The 21,050-nt window shown below is 40.0% G+C and overlaps 1 protein-coding gene across 1 annotated transcript in view; it reads left to right on the top strand.

Annotated features, from left to right (window-relative positions):
- Positions 1-2,530: 2,530 nt before the first annotated feature.
- LOC310951432 (prickle-like protein 2) overlaps positions 2,531-21,050 on the top strand; it is a gene marked incomplete at its 3' end in the record, with an annotated part of 35,607 nt that continues 17,087 nt past the window's right edge. The window contains exon 1 of the mRNA XM_083919642.1: positions 2,531-2,757. The remainder of the gene's footprint in view (positions 2,758-21,050) is intronic.

Genomic DNA, 21,050 nt, shown 5'->3' with positions numbered 1-21,050 from the left:
GCTTTCTTATTGATGTGGCTCTGCACTTCAAATGGTGTGTGAAGTAGTGACCCCCAATTTAGGGACAATGAACCTGGACAAGGGAACCAATCAGTTGTTATGGATTCTGACCTCAGTCCATCCTACTAAAGACTAGACTGATTGCAAAAAGACTAGTAAAGTAAAAAAAAAAGAAGCCAGTAGAAGCCTGATGGAGTATTACTTAGGAAAAAAACAGATATCTGCTGAAGGGTATGGATGATAGACTTCAAAGTCAAATTATTTTCAACAAAATTAAACAAAAAAAAAATGTTTTTGTTGACTTGTCCAGTTACCTGTCCTCTAAATTTGGGGGAATGTGTGTAAATCTTTTATTTCCAAGACATGTCACTATGCGTCCTGCACCATATCAATGCTTTATGGTCATGATTCCTCATGTAGTTGCCTGGCTTGGTTCCAGGTACAATCCTTAATTTTTGCTGATGGAAAAACAAAAAAGCAAGTCGAGTCAAGTTGAGCCATAACGTGCGATAGGAAAGGATACACACATCTTTGAAAGCCTCCGCTATACTCTCCATCCAAAATTTCCCCGCTCGCTTGCGCTCCACTTAAATGCTCTCTTGTTGAAGTAACCTATCTACACATTAGCAACCAAAACGTTGAGTGGCAGGGGACAGCTGTCTTCTCTGATAAAACCATCTGATGGCAGAGCGTCTTCCTTAAAATGCCTGCATTATTTAAGTATTTGCTACTCACTGTCTCAATGAGAATTCATATGCGTGGCACTCTAAAGCCTGCTGATTTGTTGTCTTTTCACCCGCCAACTGTACAGGTATGACCAATAATCAAACAAAAGTTCCACCACATGACTATTGTTTGCAATCTGGACCATTTGAGTTTTGTCTTTGTGAACGCAAACTGGACCAGTTGGAAAATTAAAACAATGTATCATTGCAGCACTGGTTTGATTCTAGAAGCAGACATTGAGATGTGAACCTGCCACGAAAGAATAACAGCCTGATTAAGGTGTCCTGTGCATTTATTGTAAACAAACAAAACTTATGTTCACATTCAACTTTACTCACCAAAATGCATATCCTTGAGGTCTAACAGACACGTTGAATGCATTTTCTACCTCTTCCTCTTCTCCTTCCTCCTTTACTGTGTTTATTGGTGCATTTCTGCCACTAGTAAATTAGAAGAAGAAGAAGAAATCCTCTCTCTATAGCACTACTAGAGGTGAAGAATTCTACAGGGTGCCTTGAAGGTTACACATAAATAGTCAACACAGTCGCTGCTGTTTTTCTTTTTTGGAGGACAGTCTCACATGTGTAAGCTTTGGGATCAGATTTATTCACCACTATGCCCTTTGGGAAGTGTAGTTGACTTCAAAGTATTTCTGTATATCCGCATGTACCACTGAGTTTTCACCAGTAAACCTTTTTTCTTTTCTTTTTCAGCACAGTTGCTCATTGTTTGTACTGACGATTTAACCAGAGGAGCTTAATGTCCATCCAAGCCCTTCTTCATAAAATTGACATCAAGGTAAATGAACAGAAATGTAACTTCTGGAAACCTGAAGGCCCAAAATACCTCCTCCTACCTCACTACACAGAAGGGCACTCATCATGGCAGGCAGAGTACAAAGAACAGGTCAGTGCGTAGTTACAGACCACGCAGAGCAGTAGTAGAGCAGTAACTTGTAATTTATTTTAGCACTTTACCTTGATTTTCAAAGGAAAATTACAGTTAGACCTTTTTATACTCAAATGTATCTTGAGTCTTGATATAATAAATCATAGAGCACAGTGAGTCACACCTCACAAGTGATGCACTGATGAATAATGTGAATTTATAATGACATTTATATGGATATCTTTATGCCATATGCTTTGTAAGCAGTTAAAGAAAAACAATACTCCTTGCTTACTATAAATATATGGTATCAAATAATGAGGGATACAATCACAGAGAAATTGTTTGCTGTGACAGGTTTTTTTTTTTTCTTAATATAAATCCTGTTGTGAATTACTTCATGTATGACCGGATCTTTCCCACCCAGAGCAAAGTAAAGCCCTTTCAGACTAATCTCCATTTCATCTTCATGTACTCAAAACAGGCATGCATAAATACTCTTATTATTCTAATCGGAGGCTGTGTGCCGACGTACGATTGGCTGATGGCTGATGACTCACTTTAACAGGCTGGTGTGGGGCTGGCAAGAAGAGGGTGGGTGGATGGGTGGGTAGGTGCTGGTGAAAAAGGAGGAGCAGCAGGAAAGAGTAAAGCTCTCTCCCACATCTTGTATGCTTGTGTGCATTCTTGTCAGAGCATGCTTCTTCTCACACACTAACACACAACATAAATACTTACAAAGGGAGTCAACTTAATCTATATACACTTTTTTTTACTGTTTTTCTGCCTCCCCAGCCATGGCTGCCTGTGGCCAGACTTGAGGAGATACACAGAGCCTGGAGAAGAAAGAGAGCGCGAGAGAGAGAGAGAGACTTGTGCTGATCACAGAGGCTGCAGCCCCCAACCTTCCCTCTGTTGCTGCTACAGTACGTGTGAAAGGCGTAGAGGCAGAGTCAGCAGAGGCAGAGCTGGTGTTTGTCTCTGAGACTCGGAGGGAAGAGGAGAGCGCTGTGAGCTGTGTGCAGTGCAGAGCAGAGCAGAGACAGTCAGTCCTCTGGTATGTGTCCAGTGTGAGCGACTCAGTCCAGTCCCTGCGCACCTCCACCTCCACACCCGGACTCCATCAACCATCCACACAAACAGGTGAGTCTCAAAAGCCTCATGATGAACTACTCTCAGTAGCGTGGTGCCAGTTTATTTTATGTACTGATTTGACAAACACTGACTGATGAAAGTTCTCTCTAAGAAATGAGGTGCATCCATCATTAGTTGTGTGTGCATAGGGATGTGATGAGTGGGGGTGGGTTTCAGTCGGTTTTTTTTACACGTTTTGCGTATGTGTTAGTTTGTGTAAATGCTTGTTTACCTATTTGACTGACAAGTGAAAAAGACCACAGGGACTTGGGGAAACAGGGATGAAATCAGATTTAGATTCACTCCTATCAGAGGCGTTTTCCCCTTATGTGTTAATCCATGTGTCCCTGAAAAGGAAAGTGGGTGGAGTGGGAACCGTTTCAGCTCTGCTAGTGTTATCTCAGTCTTATTTGGAAGAAAAAAAACATGGTGAAGACAGTTCAATCTCAGATGCTGCAGACTTTGGCGGACTACAGTATTTGATGGAATGCAGATTGTGCATACATTTCTGTTCGTAGTGTGTGTGGACACAGTGATTTATAGACGACTGTCAGCTGCTTACATGTCAGATTTACACTGTTTTTCTTGAGCTTAGTGTGAGCCTTTTGTCTCAGCTGCGCAAGAGAACTACTGCATCCAGCCCTAATTGTTGGAGCAGGTTGCCATCACTGTAGTATAAGATTGAAACAATCATGTTCCCAGATCAAAGTCTTATCCTTTATATAACAAGGTTTTCAACATACTGGACTAATTTCAAAAACAAAGCTGACATCTAATTGTAGATAAGGAGCAAGATTATCCCAGGGTCTTTTTTTTCTGTAATATTATGTGCAAAGGAAAATATGTTGACAATTTGCTATGAATAGATTTTGTTGCCAGCATGTCTACAAGTGATGTCAGAATTTTATATCTTATATTTATTTAGATTTCTTCACTAATTGCTTTGGCCACCACTGAGCGTAAACTTCACTATCTTTATTCTGATATAAAGCTGTGTTCTAATCTATCATCTGAGCCAAACATTGCAGGATTCAGCACCTTCTCCTCCTCCATGTTAGTGTGTGACAATTGTCGCTTGCACTGTTGCATCCTGGAAATGTCATTTGTGTGTAATGGCAGCTCATGAGTGTTTACCGCAGGGAATCAGCAGGTCAGTCCAGAATTATTTCCTCCAGTGCACCACTTGTTGAATCAACTTCAGTTCATTTTGAAGTTGGCCTATGAAGTTAGTCTCAATCTGCCATAACTTACTTCAAGCCTATATGATTTGCATACAGAGAGGACAGAGAAATACAAGGCTATGATAGGGCCATATGGCTGAATGAGATTTCACAGAGACACATTGTCAGTGTCTAGATGGTTTAATCCCCTGAGCCATGACCGTGGTTCTGGGCTGCCATTGAAAGTGAAAAACCTCTGTTTGTCACTGTGGATGCTACTGTTGTTTTTCTCCGACTGTCAATCTGTCACTGAATGTGATGTTGAGGAATCAGCCCCAGCTCCCCATTGACCCTGCCATTTCCCTTTATCACCCATCCATCAATATATCTGTCCCCGTATCCATCCATCCATCCATCCATCCCTTGATGTTTCTCCCACCGGGATTCAAATGTTTGTCTCTTCACTTTCACCAAGCACCTCCCTCCACCCCCCTCCACTCTGGTCGCCACAGAAACGGCTGATTCAGGAAGGGTGGGCGGGTGTCTCAGAGCTTGCTGCTCTACCCCATGCGGTGCTTTCACAGTACATTTCTGCTTTTGCGCTGCTTTTATGGCCCCGATATGCTGACAGTTCAGGTGGCTCAGTCAGATGTTATACAATTGTAACAGCCACACAAATGCAGTTTGTTCTCTTCCCACAAAGGACATGTCCAATATACAAGTGCAATGCCATTCATGTTCAGTTGGTACAAACACAGGGAATCTCTTCACTGCCCGCTGACAAATCATCAGATCGGGGAGATTTTTCTTTTGAAGGTTCACTTTGCTGAATTTTGAAGACATTATTTATGATTCTGACGTAAATATCTCTAGACTGGTCTACTAATGAAGCATTGGGGGGATGCTGAGAGGTTTCAGGCCTACTTTTGCTTAAACATATACGACCAGGTCAGAGCCACACTGTGTGTGTTTAGAGACTATGCTGAGTTGATTAATAATGTAGTATACCATGACTGAGTCATTTAATAATAGATATGCAATGACCTTTCTCTTACATAAGGTCGATGATGCAGAATGTGAGTGATGGCGTACAGGATTGAAATGAATAGAAGGAATTGAAAAGAAAATTTCTTGGATAAATTACCCTCTTCTTAACTGTGTATTACTGTAAACCTCCCTGTCAAAAAAACCCCAAAAAAACAGTGAGTGCTAGAGAAAAGATTTGCTTCTGTAATAACAGTTTAATTTATCAGAAGTGGCTTTTTGTTTCTGTGTTGTGTTGGTTTTTATCCATTTTGCTGCATGTTTAGGATAGCTCTGGTTGCCATGGTGATAGTTTGTACAATAGCTTAAATCAGTGCCTTTTAAAAAAGGCTTATGAACAGGAAATGAAACCTGTGTTGCACCACAGTTGCTTCCATGCAGGACCCCATGAGCATGTGCTGCCGTGCCTGATTAAATTAAAATGAGACTTTGTATCCACTGAGGGGGTGATGGGTAAGATCAGGTCAGTCTAAATTGTTGTACTCCAGCTTTTGACGTTTTTGTGTTCACTGTACAAACCCATTGTTTATCACAGCAGCAATGGCACACTTTCTCTGACAAATTAGCTGTTGTAAGAAGTTACTTGCAGTTAATATTATTTGACTAATTAGTGTTGTTTGAAGAGCTGTGTCTGAATCTGAATGACTGACATATTGATATTAACTTGGTCAAAGCACAATTTGATCTAATCTTATGTAATGACAATGTCTCAGATCATTGGTTTTCTTTTGGATTTTTGAAAATAGGTGTAAATGTATGCAGGCTGCAGGGGTTTCTCCACCCTGCAGTGTTCAGCCATTACAGTCATCGGTGACGCAGTCAGAGACTCACACAGCACACTGCAGACCCATCACGAGACACAGCTAGAACAAAGAGCATACACTGTCATCTAAGCGAAAAACTCAACATGGATGATAACACAGAACCAGCCTGTTCACAATACAAGGACTGTAGGTTGGAAAATACAGCTACGTGAGGAGAACCAAGTTGCTCACCTTCAGTATGTTTTAAGGACACCGTCCCAGGTACCACTGTGACCACGGACACCTCAGGTGGGACACTTTTAGATCACTTTGACATCTGTGTGTATTTACATGTACCTAATCATCCATACACTAAGAAAGGATTACTGTATTTCATAACAAAAACAACTAACTAAGTTATTTTATATTTGCGAATCTCAATACATGAATAAATGTTAGGTTATTACTCAGTCTAAGTTATTCAAACTTTTCAAATGCTGCTGAAGGTTGATTTGCATCATTAATGTGTCTGTGAACACATTGGTAAAACTGATAAAAACACAACAGTTAACTGATTGTTCCTCTTAAATGTAATAAATAGTCAAATGTACTCAGCCAACAGTAATACAGTAGTTTACTTATAATTCAAATGACATAACATTTCAAAATAGCAGATAAAAACAAAGGATCCTGCCTGTCACTTGTCACACACTGCTTCAAGAGTCACAAGATAAAAACGGAGGTTTAGGAAACTGGTTTGCACAGTATTATAAAGTAAGTGAAGCTAAAACAGATAGAAGCAGTAAAGAATCACAAGAGGCAAAATAAACTGTCTGAGAAAGATCTTGGCAAAACAGCAGCAAGGATCCTGTTGGCTAGCATCAACCTGCTTTACCATAAAGATCCACAAGCATTCACAACACTGAAAGCACATCAAGCAGCGGCAAAGTGCTGCTTGCCGCAAAAATTACATTCTTCTGCAACCAGAAGGAGTGTTCATTCAAGTGTGAAGAGATTCTTCGTAAACAGGTCAAAGGAGTCCCAGGAGTCACATGACTGTTACTGATTGCTGTTGATATTTTCTGTCTGTAGAGCACTGCAAAAAGTTAAACTATCTCCAACTTTTAGTTTGGCCACACTTAGACGCAGAGTGCGGCTTGCTGAGGTCGAAGCGGTTGGTGGTGAGCTGCCATGCATTGTCTATGGAAAGCTGCTGCAAGCTCAGCGAACACTTCATTGCTGCTTTGTGGGTTTAGCTGTCTACCTGGGACTTCAGGGTATGATAAATCCCCAGCACACTACAGGATCCTTGGTCCCAACTTAACCTCTTCCTAAAAATGGATAGGAAAGAAAATGGTTAAAAGATAAGTCTGGTGATATTCTTTATTTTTGTTACTCTCTATAAACCTTATGAAAAGAGGTTAGAACTGTGCCATCTGTTGTCCAAAAAACACACTAGTGAGCTTCAGTGTTGCGCTGGGTGACTGAATTTCCAAGAACATGGGCATAAAATCAGGCTAGTAGTTGTTCCGTAATCCTTGTGTCAAACAGACAGTAACAAACCAAACCAAAAACATAACCTTTGTAAAGGTAATAAAGATGTTAAAACACTTAACAGTTATTCAATAATACCTATGTCTTTGGCCTTAATAACTACACATAGAAAACACACAAACACACTTTATTAGTTAAAGAAAGGCAGTGTTAACAACTTGCATACCGCATACTGGTTGTAGTACTACTAGATGTTTTTGCTTTTGCTGATGTGATATGAGGGAGCAACAAATTCAGACTTGTTTGGACTCGTAAAAAAGGAATAGTAGATGGATATTCGCTGTGGAACTCAATGCTCATGTAGGGAAGTCGTTCTGCTCTGCTTTGTAGAGCAAATTAATTGAGTATTGAGTGTTTCTTCCTTTATTGAGTTCTCTCTTTCTACACTCAGCAGCCACCAAGATGGATTTTTCCAATAAGTTGTCCACTGTCTTTTAACTGAACTATTCTGATAGTGGATTGGGGTAATGATGGTTTGATAAATATCCTAAAATGTTGCCACAAGGACTGAATGCAGATAATGTCTTTTTTGTAATCTTGGCTGTAGAGAAGTGAAAAGTGTATGTTTGCTGCCCACAAGCTAAAAGGAGTATACTAAGTTTAAAACACACTGAGAGGAAATTCGGTGAATCATGGCCTTAATAATGTTGGAGGCTTGATTTGAAATCCTCATGTAGTGAAAGGTGAATATTAAGCCTCCTACCGGTGTTTACCACAATCAAGCTCTTCTTGAAGTGGATCCTGCATGATTCCCTGAGGCTTGCTGCTGTCTGTTAACTAATGTTCTCCCTAGCGCCATATTAAAGCACCTTAATTGGTTAGGATAATCAATCATTAACTTACTTATTAAAGCTTATTGTAGTGCTGAGCCCACCATGACTTCATCGTGGCAAACTTCTGTAATTGTTCCCAAAGCCGAGCCTGGTCTTTTCTGCAACATCATCCAGGGCTCATCAACACCAACGTGCTGACTCATTTTGGTTCTTTAAAGATTCCTCGCCATTTAGTGTCAGAGTGATTCTGCACTAACCTCGCTGTTCTGTCAAAAGATTCCCATCTGGACACACTTCTCCTGCCATCTGCTCCTCTGCTCTCTTATTGGCCAGTCCTTTTGACAGTTGTGAGGCCTCCAATTCAAAATGGCCCCTTTTTTGGATGAAAAGAAGAAAGGTGGTGATCTGGAAGAATAGAAGAGGAGGCTACAAAGGCATTGAGATTCAGAAAGCCCTGGGATTAAACACGATTCAACACAGTGCATTTCTTTAGCGCAGTGGCACTGTGTGTCTCAGCAGTTTCCACCCAATCTCTGTGTATCCTAGAAAGTGCTGACTGAGTTACGATAGGGATCACTAAGAGAACAAAATGCAGTTTATGCTTAGTCAGAGGAAGATTGTTTCCCTTGAATTAAAAGTTACACCCAGAGAGGAGTTAAGAGGGACAGGGACGGAGTGAGGCCGCAGGTGTATAGATTATTTTCAGGCAAAAGAGACAGCATGATGTAAATGCTGCTGCTGGTGTTGTTGGTGTCGATTCTGGTGCTAGTTTGGCCTCATTGAACTTAACTCTTGAGGGATCATCTGTGGTGCTGCTGTGCCCTGAGGTTTAGTATTCACTTGATCCTCATATTAATGGCATCATTACTGGGCTTCTGAAATAGCACTTTGCTACTCACCAAAAAGTAACACCCATTCACATGCACACAATAACACACTCACTGCATTTATGATTATAAATGACTGCTATTTAAAGTAGGCATAGATGGATTTTACTACCTCCATCTTATGTTATTTGTACTTTTTATGTGATACTGATTCAAGCACTAAAGTTTACCATTAGTTCTTCACTTTTCTCACTGACCTATTTCCCTCTGCACTCATCAAGATAATAGGGATGATATAAAAGGATTGAAGAAGTAGCACAAAATGTAGCTGCCAAATAGGACATTCTTCCATGTTTTACTGGCATAGACATAAGGCAGATGTGAAAATAAGATATGTTATAACAACATAGTACCCTATAGTGACACATACACATAATAAAGGGCTGCTATAGCGATTGTGAATAACAGTGACTGAAAATCAACCACTGAATTTCGAAATGCATTCCAAGCAGATTTTAAATCACTGTCTTTTGTTGGCTTTGTCAGCAACAGCCAGCTGCAGTATCGAACTGCTACATAAAATATATTGCCCATTGACCAGCTGATGCTTTCCGGCTGATTAATTAAACAACCATGCACAGTCTGACAGTGAATAAGCAACAGAAAGCTTTTCTTACTTCCCATATTCATTGCACCCTTTTAATGGACATATCCATAATATAAATAGTATTCACCTTTTAACAGTGTTTCTGCAGGTTTTGAAAAGTCTCAAAAAACATCAAATTTAGTTTTCTCAAAAATGGGCTTGGAAGGTTTGAAAACAATTCTTACCTTTATGGCATGTCTCACAGCACATGAACTAATCCGCTTCCCTCCAAAGTCATAAAAATAGCGGGAAATCCAGTTGTTTTATAAATATTGTACATTAATAAACACATAAAGATGTCCTTATATCGGCTTTCAACTAACTACTTTAATGTGTTTTAAACTATTTATTAAATGTTAACCTCTTAAAGGGATATTTCAGATTTTTTTGAAGGGGGGGGGGTTTATGTAGTACTTATCCATAGTCAGTTTATTACCTACAGTAGCTGGTGGTCTGCACACCCCAAGTTGAAAAAAGGCACACTTACAAAAATAAATCAGCATCAGTTTAAGGGCTAGGTCCTTCAAGCAGATTCTTTGACTTTAATTAGACTTTGTTATTGTGTGACTTTGTTGAATCTGAACAAACCCTTTTAAAACACCAAACAAACAAACTGTTCAAGGTGAGCAGTAGACTGACAACTTCTTTGTTTTGCAAGGTAAAATTATGGTTTTTGTTGAGGGTGTCTGGTGGCTTTCAAAAGTGCATACTGCTAGTACCTTGTGTCTATGAGTCTTCAATATTGCATAGGTTGCACTTTACTTCTCGCTCCAAGCTCTCCTGGAAGGCTTCTTGCTGTTTGTTGGCTCCAAAAAGCATTTTACCAATTGGAACGTTGTTTGATGTGGCAGACCTCAATCGGTTTACAGGTCACAGAGAAACAAAAGGACAAGGATGCATAAATAAGAAGCTGGAAAAAACCCTGCATCACCCTGATGTCCTGGATCCAAATCCAGAAGGTGCCTTTGCTGTGTGTCAACTCATATCTCCAGTCACTCTTCAGTTTCAACCATTGTATAAAGACGAAATATGTTAATATTACAAAAATAAAGGTGATTTCATAGTAGACTATTTTGCTTTGATATGCACTGTGACAAAACGTTATTCTTTTTCAAATCTCAAACTCTGATGTTGTATTTAGAACCAGTTCTGCTATGAGCTAAATGCTAATGTCAGCACGCTAATATGCTTTTAGTGACAATGCTAACATGTTTAACAATGTTTAGCACTAAATGCAAGGTACAACAGAGGACTTTGGGATTTAAATTACTTTTCCATCCATCCATCCATCTTCAACCGCCACCCGCAGGGGGGGCTGGAGCGGATCCCAGCTGACATCGGGTGTGAGGCAGGGTACAACCTGGACAGGACGCCAGTCTATCGCAGGGCACATAGAGACAAAACAGAGAGAGACAACCATTCACACTCACATCACACCTACGGGCAAACACGTGCATGTCTTCGGACTGTGGGAGGAGAAAACCCACGCAGACACTGCGAGAACATGAAAACGCCACACAGAAGGGCCTTATCCTGGATTCGAACCAGCAACAGTCTTGTTGTGAGGCATCAGTGCTAACCACCACACCACCTTTCCACCCATTCATTTTCCAGTTACTTTTTAAAACATTTTTTTTAATTTACCTAACGTTGAATGGAAAGCTCCATCCAGTAGTTGTGGAGATATTGCACTCAAAAACACAAGTGTCAGCTCTGTGATGCTAAAGGACAGGAGATCACCAAAGGCATTACAGTAGCAAACATGCTCTTGGGACCATGCATCTCTGTACAACATTTCATGGCAATTCATCACAGTAGATTCAGTCTGGACCAAAATGGCAGACAGACATTACCCTTACCCAGAGTGTTGGTAAGAATGAGTCCCCCCCCCCAAAACAAAAACATTTAAGAAAAGAGTTATAGGCATTGTTATTAATAATTTAAGTTGTTCTAACTTTACATTTTATGACAAGGCAAATTGTGTTATGTTTGTAAATGAAAAATCACCAATGCACCCCAGAGATGACGTAGAAAAAAATCAACAATGCCTGCTTGAGCCATTAATTCATCCATTCCCATGAGGCCGCAGCGGAATTACTTCACGGAACAAAATCTTTGGTTTCCTCTGATGAGCTCTGCGTCACTCTAAACAGCTTTGACGAGATGAGGATGTGATGCAAGCAAAGCTGTTAACTATTACACTTCCTTTGTGAAACACAAACACACACACACACACACACACACACTATCAAATACTTCTAACCACCTGCCTCACATCAACCCCCTCATCAAGCAGAATAAGATCATTGTTAATCCTCCCTCAGTCTCAGTCCATGGCATACCAACAGCGCTCCCACTGCAGGGCTCAGCTGTTCCCTCAGGGCTTCCTGGGAGCCAAGAATATACAAAGGTGCTCACAGCCTACAGACTCCCTCCCTGACTATATATTATGCACATCTTTTCTCATTACTTGTATTGTAGATGTCCTGTATGTGTACTACATTTTACAGTTCTGCAATACAATTTTGAGATACTTTATATTTTATACTTCTACTTTACTACAAATGTTATACTTTTTACTCCACTAGGTTTGATAGATAGATAAGATAGATTTTTACGTTTTTGTATTTTACCTTCTACTGAAATATAGTACTTCTTCCTCCACTGGAGATGTCTACGTTTGGTTAGAAGCGGAGGCCTTTGTTCATGGTGAAGTTGATTTGTATTTCTTCACTCCTTACTCCCAACTAGCTCCCTAAATGTTTCCCTGAGTATTTCTGATTGTGTTGTACCATTGATGTCGAGTCCTAATGCCTGACTTTGCAAAAGTTGTTAGGAGAGTTATGGGAATTATTTCGGCCGCAAAGTCCTCCAGAGGACCATCAGGGAAGACCCAGTAACAAGAAGATAATTGAATTTGAGGTTTCAGCTATTGATTTTTCCAACAGCGGGACGTTTCCCCCCTTGTCCTAGGCTTGCAGTGTCATGCATGGCCTACGTAGGGCATCACTCAGGCAAACTCTAAATCATCCAATAATGGCTTTGGAGAAGCTAAATACCTCTTACTCTTCTAACAGGTGTTATTAAATATAACGTATTAATCCAAAAAAAACATATAGAGAGTCTTATAAGTTTCATTGAACAGATGTAAAACTAGATTTATTGTCTCTGTGCAAGAGCTTCTTCAAAAAAACAATTAGGGGCTAATGAATCTCAACAAGCTCAGGATACTATATCATAACTCCACAGAGGAATCCATTAGTTGTCTAATTTAGGTTATGATGCATTTAAAGGAAGATGTCAAACAATTGAACCAAGCTTACGTGAGTAAAAATAGTTAAAAATTATCTTCATTAATATATGCTTAAAGTAACAAAAGTAAAAGATAATTTCAGAATTATACATTATTACATTATTTTATTGGATAATAATGATTGATACCTGAATGTGTTCCTCACTTTAATACTGCAGCTGGTAAAGGTGGAGTGGGATTTGGGAGCTTTCCAACTTACTCTGACTAGTCAGTTACCAATTTGGTACAGTGAAGTCAAAAGTACAATACTTCCCTTTGAACTCAAGAGGAGTAGAAGAAAAAGGAGCATTAAATAGTGAAGTGAAGTACAAGTACCTCAGAATTGTATTGTACTTGGGTAAATGTGCTGGCATCTACATCAATGTTTCCTGATAAGAACCTGTTGATCCTGAAGTTTAAAGTTCTCTAATTAACTATTGCCAGGTCATGGTTTTTATGTGTTTGATCTTTACTTTTTTTAATTAGTCAACCAACTAAAATGTCAGATAATAACATTGGCATTGACCTTTATAATTAGCTTTAGCATCTATGAGACTAGACTGATATTGTAGAAAAATTGAAAGCATAAAACCTCATGCTGGCTTTTGCCCCAGACAGTTTGACATCTTAAATTTGAAACCTGGCAACTTCAAGGCTGATTGGTCTCCATTTGTAGTTCAGTCAGGAAAAGACATTTCTCCCCTCGGACCCTGTGTCTCCTCACCTCCACTGTTATCCTTTTTATGTTGCTCCACATAATCTTCATCTCGCTTTCTGTCTTTTCTTTCAACAAAACTTATTCTGATGTCAACCCTCTATGAAGCTTCTTAATATATTTATTTTGCTTTGGAAGCAGCTCTTATCACAAAATGAGTGGATATCATAATTGTTCCTCTTATCCCACCCCGGCTCAGCCCAGTGCTTAGACACACACACAGACACACACACACACACACACACACACACACACACACACACACACACACACACAGAGTCGTCGTCCCTGTTGCCACACTGTAACCCATTTCCGTGCGACATCTTGTTGTTGCCCTTCAGCTGCAGTCTCACCAGCTAATGGCCAACAGATTTTTCTCATTAGTTAATTATGTTTTGTGATAAAGTCTGCAGCTTTGAGCTATTAGCTGAATGGCTTTCAGACTAATGGTAACTGATCCCCTCTGCACAAAGACCTAAATTGGACTTTTTTGCACCTATTTTGCGTTGACATTGCCATCTATCACGCCATTGTTCCTTCAGCCACACAAACAAGCTGATGTTTGTGATGGTGAACTTTTCTGCAGCATCCTTGAGGTCAGAAGCCAGTGAAAAAAGGCTCTATCAGAGATAATGGTGGTGCCCACTGGTCTATATGTAATCATAGTCTTACTGCCCATTATAATTTCCCTCTCAGCCTGTAATTCCAGGTTTTCCAGTCATGGGGGTATAAGTGATTCACAGGCTCAGTGGTAACACCTGCAGAAGATTCAGACCGACACATACATGTACAGATTTGTTCCTCTCAGAATCGTTGTCTGGTTTTGACTTGATCTACATCAAAGTCAATTTATATGTCTTTGTTCGCTTTTGAACGACTCTGGCTTGAGTCATTACATGTCTATTGTTGATTGCACCACTGCACAAAAGCGCTGTTTTCAAAAAAGGGCTACAACAATGACTATGGGTGTCAAATGAATCATGCGTTCAGTAGTTACTCTCTTCACGCTTTTGAATTTTGGTACTTAACTCTACCGAGTCAGTATTGGATTTTTTTAAACCCAAGGATTCTGTTCCCAACAGATGTTGGTTTTCATTGTTTTTCAGTGCTATTTCCTGCTCTTTTTGTTTACAGCTCAATGATGGATTAACTTGTGTTGCCGCAGCAATTTTTAAAAGAACATTCAGACCAATTCAAGCCTCTTGGGTCCATTGTCTGTTTCTTTGACAATAGTGTGAATACTTCATTCAACGGTGTACCACTCATACTTAATCACCTTGTTATGTCTCCACTGATTAAGCGGTTCAAGAACAAGGAGACTTATCAACACAACTCATCTGCAGACCGAACACCAAAAGACATCTTTTTCATATGAACAGCATTTTACACATGCATGCAGAGCAGTAAATGCTTCCCATATGGCAGCATCCACACATTTGACAGCCCTTCTGCATTGGTCTAAAAAAAACTAAAATGTTTGCAGCTAGTTCACTGCCAGTAAAAGAAATATTATAGAAATGTATTGAGATTTATAACATTATTTCTGGAGAGTGCTGATATTGTGAAATGCACACAGCGAAGTTGTAATCAGTCATAGATGTCAGAAAAAAAGACTTTCTCTTCCTAATTCCTAAATAAATGACCGCTTTTATAATTTGTTTTAAATGAACTATAATTATATCAGCGTATTTCCATGCACTACAATGCACCATACTAGCTGCACATATTCCAAAAGCCAATAAAGCTGTGATCCAAATTGAAGCAGTTTCATGTAGTTGCAGATTATCAGAGTTATCAAAGGAGACTGTGCTCAAAGAAACACAACAGCATAGGGCTGGACGATATGTCCAAAATCTTCTATCCTGATATAGGTCATTTCATATCTTGATAACGATTTATATCACTATATGGCATGTTTTCTGGTTGTTCATATTCTATATGAAATAGTCAAATGGTAAAATCTTTATATGTATACTCCTGTGTGAATTAAATACATAACAAATGAGAATTAGTGAGTATTTCTCTCATTTTCTGAAAAAGTTTATTGCAAAACATTAACCCAAAATATTTCACATCAGCTTTTTTTAAAAATTTGAGTATTGGCTTATTATGTTCACTTTAGATGTGGTAATTGTGTATCACGATATCTCGATATATGATTTTCATCACAATACTATTAAATTCCATTAAAAGACAATAAACAATCATATTGAATTATCTCCCAGGCATATAACAGCATCAGTCGTCTCAGCAAGTGTATTGCTTTACAAGTGTATCAGCTTTTGTATTGTATAATTCCCATAATAGACAGTTAGGCTACAACATCAGGAAGTGTTTAGGTAGAATAATGCATTCAGAAAGGAGACCTTTTCTCAGCATAGCCATCCCTTCAACCCTTACTGCTTAAAATCCCTAATGTCTGCGTAGGGAGGCGGTAGGAGTGGATGGATGTCAGCCTTTAACACAGGAGACTGCTGTTTTTTTTTTCTTTTTTGCACCAACATTCAACATTTGTTTCTTTTAACCATTCCCTCACCTTAACATAGTGTTTATTGTTGTAACCATGGCAACGAAGTAGGTATTTTAGCCCAATCTTAGCAAAGTACTTTTTTTTAACCCAAACAACAATCATGAAGTTGTTTTGTGCCTACATCTTAAACATAGCATTTGTCACATAATTTGTCACGGTTTAAGAAGTCAATGACAAATAATCGTGTCGTTCTGGAGTGCATAAACCAATCATGTGTTTCGTCGTTTCATTTGGGGAACAAAGAAGTATCAAAGCATGAAAGCTTGAGAAGTGACATTATTTGGTGGTTTCTCTGTGGAAACCCCATGCGTTATTGTATCTACAGCAAGTGAGAGAAAAGAGGACATCGTTTCAGTTGAATATGCACCTAGTTTTTGAGCCATTACGTAACTCAGAAATTACATAAAAAACCATGTAGCATGATTCTTCCTCACAGGTTACAGTGCAACATAATGCTTTCATTCAACCATAAAACACAGCAGTCACTTCCCCTGGAATCGATCAAAGTAATGGAGCAATCTGGCAAACCAACAAGCAATTTAAGGGGGTTCAGGCCCTTTTGCCTCGCAGCGTCAAGTCGGCTCAGGGATGTGCCTTACCTCTAACGCTACGCTAAGGCTATAAGAGCTTTTACTGATAAAGCATTGTTGCATGACAGGAAAATGGCTCAACTATATGTGTTCAACTCCTCTCTGCCATAATGTTTCATATGAAGAGACCAGTGGGAGGACGTGTAAAAGTGCATAGCAACAGACTCTTTTCTCCCTGCTCTCTCTCTCTCTCTCTCTCTCTCACTCGCACAAACTCATACAGGCACATTAACAAATAAACACACGCCTGCACAGATATAGCACACATGTATCCTCCGAACACAAGCCTCTGTGGAATAATAATGGCCCCATATTAAAGATTACACCCTCAGGCAAATGATGTAAATGGCACCACACAAGAGGAATTAGCCTCAGTTTGTGAATCACCAGCAGTCGAGGGAGAGCATGCACTGCTGTCTGACCAGCTGCATGGGTCAAAGGCTCGGTCTGGCAACCGATCCACTGTATGTGTTGCTATGCATTGCCATTTCAGACTCAAGTCACTCTCCCGTAGCTGCTGATGGCGACCTGTCATCATACCTGATTACGCCTGTCTGTCAGATCATTTGGTAAAATTCCCATAAAGATGGAGAGGGTTATGAACACTGGATACATCCATTTACCTCGCTGAGACACAGGATGATGCCCGTGCAGCGGTTTAGAGTGCAGATTTGCCTGTAGAAAACCCTGCAATTCTATTTCAGGCCATCCCACACACAGTGGGAGAGGAGCAGATATGTGTCACCCTTTAATTACAGCTTTTCAGGTCCTTGTGAAATTTTGTACGTCTGTAGGTAAGAGAGTCCTACTTTGGATTTCAGGAACACACCTCCAGCAATTAGCACATCAGGGAAATGAACGGTGTGTGTGTGTGTGTGTGTGTGTGTGTGTGTGTGTGTGTGTGTGTGTGTGTGTGTGTGTGTGTGTGTGTGTGCATGCGTGAGTATGTGTGTTTGGGCGGGGGGGGGATCTATGTGTGCTCTAATGGGTTTGATTGAAGTATTTCGGTTTATTTTCTGCTACTTTTGAGATCCTCAGTTTCAGCACATGAAAATGATGTCCTTCCTTCCTTCCAGCTATTGATGATGACAATGCCACGTGAGTAATGCAGACAGCAAATTCGAGTGTGTGTTATGTTCCCAATCATATCACCAGTCTTGTCACCCACTTTGAGCTTTTCTCAGGCTTTTCTGCCAGCTGAACTGCTGAGCTTTATTCCTATAGGGTCAACCCCTTTCAATTAATTTCTTGTTAGTCCTGATCCAAATAAGATGTGTTAAGAATTTAATCCTCATAACAGGATTATGAGCTGATTGGCGCTACAAGAGAGCTGTTTGTTATTGAAATGAAGGGTTACGTAATTCTGGATTTGATGGTGTGTTGACAGCCAATCAGAGCTGTTCGGTTGAGCAGTAGCATAGTTAAAATCAGAATCTTGTTTTCACAGAAAAGAGGATGATTTCTGGATCAGGAGATGAGATCTAACAACGTATTGGCTGTTTTCACGAGTGTCCTTGATAAGGATTTTTCCATGCAGACTTCAGAGAGACAATGAGCACACAAACACACACACACACACACACACACACACACACACACACACATGAACACCCTTCTGTGAAGACTAAGAAGCAAAATGGAGGAATGAAGAACAATGAAACTGCTTGAAAGATTGCCCTTTAAAAATATTTTCTTTAAATTCATACTTCTCTGTGAGATGTTATCTGATAAAGAAATGTTCAGTCGCCTTCCATCCAAATACACCGACACATCTTCTGCATCTGTATTCCTACAGAACAACATTTCCTGCCGACCATGCCACTTGGTTGCCATGCTGTTATTTTCCCTTTCATTACATGGTGTATATTTGAAGGTTGGGCAAGGGTTACTGTATTTACTCAGCCAGCCTGACTCCATGACGACCAGCTCTCATGTCATTATCCTGTATAGGCGACTGTGCTCCACCGCACTCGTTCCCTGCTGAGTGAGATAATTCTCCTGTTTTTGGACGATGGGATAGAAAGGCTGGAAGTTGTGGGTTTTGTGTATGTGTGTTTATTACCCTTAATTCTCAATTAGGGTCAACTGTGAGAGCAGTTGTAATAATAAGAAGTAATAGGCCATGGGTTGAAATTTGGGGCGGTCCAGTAGGGAGGCTCACACACCAGCCTCAGTGGAGCAGTAGGTTACTGTTTGTGAAAGGACATCGCATTGTCGCTGATTTTAACAGGGATGTCATCCTTTTTTTTTAACCTCAGGATTCGTCACACTACATTTGAGTGTGTGTCTGGAAGAACGTCTGTCCCAGAACGACGATCGAAATTACCTGCTGAGCCATTTTAAAGCCATTTGCATCAGGACTAGTTGAGGTAAAGAGGACGATACCATATTTTGTCCATCTGTTGTCCTGTTAAATTGATTATATCAGTCGATTACGTAAGCGAGGAATGAGATGAGCCCACAAATCAGTTTCATAGCGTAGCATTGGGAGCCAGCATAAAGGATCCCACTTCAGTTGATGAAACCATTATTAATAAACGGATATCAAAGCACATCATTTATATCAAACTTTTTGTTGTGTAAAGGCAAAAATATGACCTGAAATATCCAAATACTCATGCTTCACTTCAAACACCTTTCAGGTTTTCTGTAAACATGAGAGGCACTTGTGCAGATACCATTGGAATTGCTCTAAGAATGCTTATGGAAATATCAGTGTATCTGTAGTCAACATGTCCTCAACGGTATATTCTTACAAAGAGTTATGCACAATGTCTTGCACATTTACCCAGGAATGTTTAGTAACATGCGTGATCATTGGGCCTGCACAGGCCCCTGCAGTGCAGAACCTGTTTAGACAACAAAACCACCTGGTTAGGTTTAGGGAGATCGGGGTTTGGGTAGAAATAAGTCTACATTTGTTACGTAACTTACATATGTGGCTTTAGTTAAGTACATAAGTTACATTACAAAATTAAGTTAAAATAAGTCTTGACTTTTGATTTCACACAGGATGCAAACTGTGGTCTCTTGGGTGAAAGTCCTGTGTTTGTTCGACCCATTCACCCGACCACCCACCGTAACCTCCTCCGTACACGTTTTTTTTCTATTTTTCTCCTGACATACTACAACAGTTGACAGATTTGCCAGCCTGTCTCACCATTATGTTGATTATATATACCAATTAAGTAGTGCATTTATTTTCGTAAAGTACGAACAGTGACTGGGGAGGAGTTTGTGGTAGTATACGGGTATGTTAAGTGAATACATACGTAAATGGGACCAATCCAATCCATCACAATCCATTAGATGATATCAAATGTCCACCTTATCAGTGTTTTACGCTCCTACTGAGCTACCCCCCCCCCCCCAAAAAAAAGTCAAATTTTTCCAGCAACTGTCCTTTATGTACTTTGCCTCAATTTCCCCAGGGGCATATTGTTGAAGTGTTTGATGATTTACAGTTTGTGCAGAGGCAAACCACAACCACTTCTTTAACATTATGTGCTTAACCACATCAGCACACATAGAGCAGAAAATGAAAGTAAAAATCTTCAAAACTCCCACTGTACCCTGGCTTTAATATTTCATCGGATGTGCTGAGTCTTTGAGAATGTGCGGCTGTTGAAAGTAGTAAAGTGCTGCTGTTACAAATAGACAGGAGTGAGTAACATGCATTTAGTTGCTTCATGCACATAGTAAATAGTTTCACAGCATTCATAAATCCTAAACAGACACACAACAGGCAGATGATGATTAATTACTGTGTGTTGGAATAATAACTCTACACAGTGTTTGTTTACAGTGAAATAATTGCCTACATACAGCACTGAGATTAGCTGACAACCTCAAACCTGTTTTGCCGATTAGTATCCTCTTTTGTTCAGCTTATGTTTTTAAGAGTAGACATGGGAGTGATTGTATTACATTTTAAATCTCGAAGCCTGTAATATTTAGTCTCATTTAATGATTAATGTTGATTAGAAACATCCATGAAAAGCATAATAAGCCCATGTCTCTAATTTTGGGATGTTTTAAAGAGGGGAAAAAATGAAAAACCAGGGAATCTGTCATCCAAATGAAACTCTGTGTGCTGACATAAGTGTGTAGAGGTAATAGACTAGCAAGATAAGAAGTCCTCTTTTCATTAATTTTGCTGTCATGGAGAGCCTGTTTCGACTGGTGTTGCTCTGTGAAGAGTTAATAGATCCTCGGTCAGGCTCTGTGCTTCAGCAGAGCACCTCCTCTCATGATCAGCTTTTACATAAATAAGAGCTTTTTCTCTCCATCGCTCCCTCTCCTTTCTCTCATACACACCCACACAGAGCCTGTCAGAGGCACATGAGGATGGGAGGAGGAAGGAGGGAGGTGGGTGAAGCATGACACGTGAAAAAGGAAAAGTGTTGCTCTTAACACTGCATCCACAGC

This window comes from Echiichthys vipera (assembly GCF_963691815.1).
Source record: "Echiichthys vipera genome assembly, chromosome: 9".
Classification (NCBI taxonomy): domain Eukaryota; kingdom Metazoa; phylum Chordata; class Actinopteri; order Perciformes; family Trachinidae; genus Echiichthys; species Echiichthys vipera.
Note: the sequence above shows the minus strand (reverse complement) of the source record. Positions and strands in the feature narration are given on the sequence as shown.